The 7,809-nt window shown below is 43.1% G+C and overlaps 1 non-coding gene across 1 annotated transcript; it reads left to right on the plus strand.

Moving 5' to 3' along the window:
* The first annotated feature begins 3,560 nt into the window (after positions 1-3,560).
* LOC120259661 lies at positions 3,561-3,667 on the plus strand. The gene has a single exon (XR_005536218.1). It is a non-coding gene; the product is annotated as a small nucleolar RNA R71 (small nucleolar RNA).
* The last annotated feature ends 4,142 nt before the right edge of the window (positions 3,668-7,809 follow it).

Raw genomic sequence — 7,809 nt, forward strand, 5'->3', positions numbered from 1 at the left:
GAGACCCATGCCCAATACTAGTCTCATAATGTAGGGGCCCGAGATGATCGCTCCCAATCTGGCGTACTGCCCCTGATGTCGAATGTACTCTGCGATGATATACCCTAGATTAATTGGTATGTGTTGCACCATCAAATACAAGTGCAGAAGCTCCTGTCGGCTCCCAACATCAATGCTATCACCATGGCCATTAACCACCCTGCTCAGAATGGTGTGTAAATATCAGTACGCAGGTAGGGAAAAGCACGTGGCCTTGGTCACCATTGGCTCATACTGGCCCTGACCACACAATGCTCGGTAAGCTCTCTACGGGGTCAACGCTCTAGGGTAATCTATCGGTAACTGGGAATACTCCCCAGTGTCTGTGAATACCTCCTCGTACAAGCCAAGCCAAACTGAAAACTGAGTGATGCTCATTCTATGGCAGTGTCCAAATGCTATGAACTGAACGACATCGAGGTTGTCGAATCTCGCATAAGATCTTTCGAACTCGAATGACGATAAGACCTCAAGTGTAAGCTCACGAATAGCTAGCTCCCTAGTCAATAGTAACTGCCTTCATCCACCCACCGAAAGAGATTCTCGACCTCATCTAAGAACTCATTTCCCTGCTGTAAATCTCTCAACATGCTCGTGTCCAGGAATCAAGTTTGTCCAAACTAAATTCTCGACAGATGCTCAAAATGAACCTGATGCTCGGGGATAGTGAATCTCATGCTCTCAGACTCGGGGAATGACTCATGTGGCCATTTCTCGGACTAGTTGAGATTAAAAACCTTAATCAGTGAAAAAACAAAATAAAAATCCTTCCAAATCGACAATGAGAGATCGGGAAATGACGTGAAAGTGCTCTCAGATGAATGGAAAATCTTAGGATGAAAAGGAACGGTGATCCTTTAAAAATAACTCGCGCCTCTTGGTGTTCTATACATCCGCACACCCATGCGGAAATTACCCATGCCTGTGCACCTCCACAAGACAGCTTCACAGGGGTAGACGCACGCCCCTGTGCGCTCTCAGGATGACACTCAATGTCTCTGAACGCAACCACACAGGCGTGGGGGAAATACCCATGCCCATGCCCTTGTCACAAGTTTGCCCACAGGGGCGAGTCCACACCCCTATGTGCTCTTAAGATAATTTACTAAGTCTCTGCAGGAAAACACACGCCCGTGTGGAAATTACCCATGGGCGTGCAGAAATCACAAGGTCGCTCACAAGGGTGAGTCCACGCCCCTATGCCGTCTCTAGATGAGCTCTGAACGAAAATGCACACCAGTGCGGAAATTTCAGAAGGGCGTGTGTTTTCTCTGGATACTTAGAAAACTTTGCAGGCTCTGCAAAAAATTCCTAAACATAGATATACACTCAGAGCTTGCCTAACAATGCAATTTTAACCAGAGAAAACACGAAAAACACACTCAAACGACCAAGATTCTTCTCCACACATGATTAGGTACATGATAACACCATAATATCCACAAGAAAATCATAGCAAAAGCATCCAAGAATCAAGACACCAACACTTAAAGCCTTATTCGTGCATATACTAACTAAAAACTAGAAAAACATTAAAAACTTGGGTTGCCTTGCAAGAAGCACTTGTTGTCACTAAGCTTCATATACCTTGTCGTACCTTATGGGGGTTCATAGATGAAGGTTCCCTCTTACTTATAGCTTGAAAGTATGATGAACAGAGTCTCTTGAAGGTAGAGGGGAGTTGTCGGGCTTGGGACCACCTAGCAATGGTATATCCAATTTGTTCGGTTCACGCATATCTCCAACAACCTTGGAGCATTTCCGGTGTCATCTCCTCACCCTCTTCATCATTCAGAGCACCTTCTCCAGGATTCCCGTCATAGATGGTACTTCTTTAGTCAAACCAAGCATCATAACTTCTTTATTTTCAACATCTTGGTCGAACAAATCCTCATACGGGTCCAGATTGAACATTTCCTGCATGTATTCATCAACAATCTCATCAGTAGTGTCTAGGAAATATAAAGCATCATCGAAATCAAGAGAATGTCGCATGGCTTCGGCAAGGCGGTATGTGAGCTTGTCATCTCCAACTCTTAATGTTAGCTCCCCGCCTTCCATGTCAATCAATGCCTTGGAAGTCTGCAAGAATGGTCTCCCACATATCAAAGATACATTCGAATCCTCATCAACATCTAGTACTACAAAGTCAACCTGAAAATTGTACTTGTCCACCTTGACAAGCACATCTTCGATGATACCCATCGGATGTCTCACCGTTCGATCTGCCAATTGCAAAGTCATCGGAGTGAGTCTAGGCTCGGCCAAGCCTAGCTTATTAAAGAAGGTGTATGGCATGATGTTGATACTGGCCCCTGAGTCCGCCAATGCCATTTCTTCACCCAAATTGCCATTGTTACATGGAATGATGAAGTTTCCCGAGTCTTTCTTCTCTTTTGGCAAGTTCTCTTGCAACACCGCCGAGCAAGAAGCATCTAAGATCACTGAAGCACTCTCCTCCAAATTACTCTTGTTAGTCAACAAGTCCTTCAGGAATTTTGCATACTTAGGCATTTGGGTCAATGCCTCAACAAAAGGAATATTGATGTGGAGTTGCTTGATCAAACTCAAGAATTCCTTGTATTGTTCATCCCTTTGGTCCTTCTTCAATCTAGAGGGATAAGGGATTCTTGGCTTGAAAGGTGGGGGTGCCACCTCCTTCTTTTTGCTTGCTTCCTCCTCAACCTCTATTAGCTCGGGTGCGTGTTCATTGGGCCTTTCACTCGGAAGCCTATCTTCAACCTTACGACCACTCCTTAAAGTGATCGCCTTCATATGCTCTCTAGGATTAGTCTCAGTATTACTATGGAAGCTTCCTTGTGGCCTTTCTGATAGAGACTTCGCAATCTGCCCCACTTGATTTTCAAGATTATGCAAAGAGGTGGTGTGGTTGCGAAGTGTAGCCTCGACTGATTGAAACCTTGTATCTGATGATTGCACAAACCTAGTCAAGGCCTTCTCTAAACCGGTCATTCAGGTCTCCAAACTTGAAAATCGGTTTTCCATGTTTGGGCTTGTTGTTGTTGGAAACCTGGTGGCCCCATGGCCTTTTGTGGACCTTGGTTGATCCACGAAAAATTGGGATGATTCTTCCAACCCAGATTGTAGGTGTTGCTATATGGATTCCCTTGGTTCCTCATTGCATTACCCATAAAATCAATACTCTCAACCGAAGATGAATCACCAATAGAGATCGCACAATCGGAGGGAGCAAGTCCTCCACCACACCCTGTGTAAGTAGTCATGGCCGCCACTCTATTCGAAGTTAGACGATCTAACTTCTTATTCAATGATTCCACTTGAGCTGCCAATGAAGTTACCGTGTTTATCTCATGGAGCCCAGCTACCTTTTTCTTCTCCCTAGCATTCCATTGGTAGCTATTTAACCCATTTCTTCAATTAGTTGACAGGCCTCAACGGGGGTCTTGCTACCTAAGGTACCTCCTGCTGCCACATCCAAGAGTTGCCTTGTACTCGGATTGAACTCATTATAAAAGGTCTGAACAATCATCCACTATAGGAATCTGTGTTGCGGGCACTTTCTCAGGAGATCCTTGAACCTTTCCCATGTCTCAAATAGAAACTCCAATTCCGACTGTACAAAGGACGAGATCTCATTCCTAAGCTTTACAGATTTTCTTGGAGGGAAATAATGGGCCAGAAAAGCTTCTACCATCTCCTCCCATGTGGTAATCGATGCTCTAGGTAATGAGTGTAGCCACTGCTTTGCTCTCCCCTTTAAGGAAAATGGGAAGGCTCTCAACTTGATGGCATCATCCATCACCCCGTTTATCTTAAGCATATCACACAGCTCGAGAAAGTTCTCTATATGACTGTTTGGATCCTCATCGGCCAAACCATTGAACTGTGCGGATTGTTGCAACATGTGGATGAAAGACGACTTTAGCTTGAAGTTCTAAGCTGTAATCGGGGGACGCACAATACTCAATTGTGTCCCCAATAGTGAAGGTCTGGCATAATTGGATAATGTCCGTTGTTGGTCGTTCTGTTCTGCCATGTTTTAGATTCTTCTACTTCCAAACTAGCTAGATTAGATGGTTCTTGTACAAGTTCTTTCCCTTTTCTTCTAAGTGTGCGTTCAAGCTCGGGATCTTCTTTAATCAATATTGAGGGGTTCCCTCAGGACATAACCTGGAGCTGCACCGAAATGAAAGAAAAAGAAATCAGAACGATGATAGAATAAGAACAAATGAACTAGAATGAATGAATGAATAACTAAGAAAACAAAGTACAAAGTATCTCTAAACGCTTACTCCCCGGTAACAGCGCCAAAAACTTGACAACGCCCCTTGCATTTGTCCCGCAAGTGCACGGGTTTGTCGAAGTAATAAAATCCTAGATGAGTGAGGTATCATATCCACAGGGAGTAGGAAATAAAAACACTTAAATTGTTTCTTAACCAAGTGAAAGATGAACAGTGATATGTGTGACAAGATGTGAAATAGCGAAAGTAAAAGAACAAGAAAGAGAGCACAAGTAAAAGACAAGGTAAGGCAATCGATATAAATGGGGTACCCGGATATTGTTCCTCTTAGGATAATCATTTTAAGTGCAAGAACCCTCTATTATACTTTATAACTGATGCAATAATGAGTCATGGAGATCCTTAAATACATGGTCCCAAATCTAAGGTCAACCATGTCTAACTCTATACATGTCGCGGAGAAGAAATTGAATAACTTCTTAACCTCACACTCGTATAGAATTACAATGAGTTCTAGGGATTCCAAGTGATAAATCCTCTTCCTAGATGTAGACCTAATCCTTTGGTCCAGGTGGAAGGTCCATAGCACCAATTAAGTCCTAGGTGCTAAAATCCCTTCAACGCTTCACTCTGTTGCACCCGCAACTAAGCCCCAACGGAAGGTCATCCTTTAGCCCATTCACTCTACTATGACAACAAAGAACTTGAGGAAGTGGAGGTAGAATAAATCACACTAGAGGGGAAAAGGGACACTCTTCTACCTCTCGACTCACCCTCTCAACCCTCTCCAATCTATCTTTGTCTAATTCTCGTGGTGTGTTACTCACTCACAAGGATTACCAACAAAAACTCTCAACCCTAGTGTCACTCTAAGGGAATATTCATACAATCAAGCATTCGAGATGGGAACTCAAATAAAACATCAATTAATTGAAAGGATAATAAAAAGGTTCAATGAAATGAATACATCCTAGGGTTCACAAATACCTAAGTACCCATTAGGGGGTCTAGCTCTCCATGGAGCTAATTACAATCAATGAAATCAAATGTAAAAGCAAAGAATCCATAGAAAACCCCCTCGATAGTGCTGGCGATTATCTTGTAGAGAGTCCTCTACTCGTCCAAGGGTCCCTTTGTCGGGCATTGGATACAACTCGCTGGATCGGTGCTGACGAAAGCTCTCTGACTAACCTTCTTCCAAACAGAGCGCGATATCGGAGCTTTAGAACCTCTCCCAATCCCTAGGCGATACCTCTCAAACTCTAGCTGCCGTCCTCTCTCAAGTTGGGGAAAAGATGGAAAAAAGGATCCTGAAATCAGGGCTGAAATTTGCCTCAAATAGGGCTGAAATCGAGAAATCCTCATGCCCATGTGGGCGCCCCTGTGGATTTTTCGCACGGGCATGTGGAATCTCTGTTTTCATCCTTCTTCGGCCGGCTGTGAACACTCCTGAATCCATGCTTTCATCGAGATAACATAAACGGGCACACGTTTACGTCATAGATCTCTTTGCTTCTTCAATAACGGACATGTTGGTGGAGATCTTGCTATACATGCACAAGGCAGAATACTTGAATGTGACTACCCTTGTGCCCCTGCAATCATTGTGCTAACTTGAATACGAGGAGGTTGGCACACATTCCCATATTTTGAATCTGACTTATGTCTTCATGTTTGAACATTCTGAAGATTTCCTCCAAATGGTGCATTTTCGATCCACATTGGCTTCTTTCTCTAATACTCGGCCTCACAACCCTATCTGCATGAAAGTAACATAGATACACACATATTAGCATTAAATCCCAATAAAAGAAATGCTCATCATAAGGAAAGAACACTTCGCATTCTTATCACACAAGCACTTATCATCTTGTAAACCTTAGGATGATATTGTTTCTTTGACTTTTCTATTATGTTTCTTTAATTGATGTCTTTAATTGAGTTCCAATCTTGAATGCTTCTTAAATGGGTTTTTCCTTAGTGTGAAACTAGGGTTGAGAGCCTACACTAGTCATCGTTGTGAGTGAGTGACACACCATAAGGGTTAGACAAAGAAAGATTGGAGAGGGTCGAGAGGGTGAGTCGAGAGGCAGCGAACATCCCCTTTCCCCTTCGGTGTGATTGATCTTACCTCCGTGTTCCAAGAGATCTTTATGATCACAATAGAGTGAAGTGCTAAGAGAGAAATTCTGTTGGGGCTTAGTTGAGCAGGCAACAAAGTAAAGCGTTGAAGTAATCCTCAGTGCCGGGGCTTAATTGTGACTAAGGGTCTTTCGCCTGGACCATAGGTTTAGATCAATGTTAGGGAATAGGGTTTATCACTTGGAGTCCCTAGTGCCTTAAGCAACTTTGCACAGTGTGAAGTTTTGAGACTGAGTGATTTCTCTACTGGGGCATAGTGTAGGGTTAGTCATGCCTGACCTTTGGTTTGGGACAGTGTATTTTAGGATTACCAGGACACATTGATGAAGTAGTCGTGCGACAAGCTTAAAAGCTAGCATGTGACTCCCCGGCCACAAGTGCACGAGTCATCAAGTAATAACCTCTTGTGCGAACACAAGAGGGTCGTATTCCCAAGGCCCGAGATATACTATTAATTCCTTTTGGGGGTCACTGTTTAATCGATTAAAACAGGGTTATTATTTACAAATATAAAGCTATGAAAATAAGACAAACAAAGAAAGTGAACTAACCTACCCACACAATCCTGAAAATAAGTAAGAGCAAAGAAACCAATTATAAAGGTAGGCCTCCGGCGAGGATTCCCCCGGGAGAAGACTAAGTACAGATGACAATTACAACTAAGGCATAAGGTTGGCTTGGTTTTGGTCAGCTAGACTCAGATGTCGACTACCTTGGAACCTCCGTGAAGTAGCCCTAATCCAGTATGGGTTCCTCCGTCCGGAAGATACCCCTTCGATGTCATTGGGGCAGGGAGTCTTGATTAGGGTTATTCTAATGCGGCTTTTGGCTAAAATAACCCTAACCGCGCGAGAGGCTACTAACACCCGGAACCTTCGTTGTATTAATACAATGAATCCCTCTTTAATCATCACAAGACCTAACACATGCTAGCATCCCACCAAACAAGTATCATTCATAATTAATTCTACGAAATCCATCCATTGTAGAATGAACAAGATAATCATAGATTAAAACCAACAACACAAGCCATAAATTAAACTACAAAATAGAAGTATCATCTATACAAAGTCTCCTCCCAAGGTTCACCAAAAGCCCGGTGGCCTTGGGAGTCTAGTTTACATATTAAAAGAAGAAAGCTCAGAATACATATAAAACATGGCAACAAGAATGAAAGAACTCCCTCTTTGAATATCAACTAGAAGGTGATGATGAGAGCAAGCCGGATCTGCGCCATTAAGCTCCTTGACGTTCACCTTGATTCTCCCTTTCTTTTCTCCTTCAAATGCTCCCTAAAATGGCCTCCTTTGGTGAAGAATCTAACAAGGTGTGCATGTAGGAAAATGGTGGTAAAGTCCCCTTTTAAAACCTTAACAATGGGTATAAATAACAGTGGAGGTGTG

This window comes from Dioscorea cayenensis, chromosome 4, assembly GCF_009730915.1.
Source record: "Dioscorea cayenensis subsp. rotundata cultivar TDr96_F1 chromosome 4, TDr96_F1_v2_PseudoChromosome.rev07_lg8_w22 25.fasta, whole genome shotgun sequence".
NCBI classification, from domain to species: Eukaryota; Viridiplantae; Streptophyta; class Magnoliopsida; order Dioscoreales; family Dioscoreaceae; genus Dioscorea; species Dioscorea cayenensis.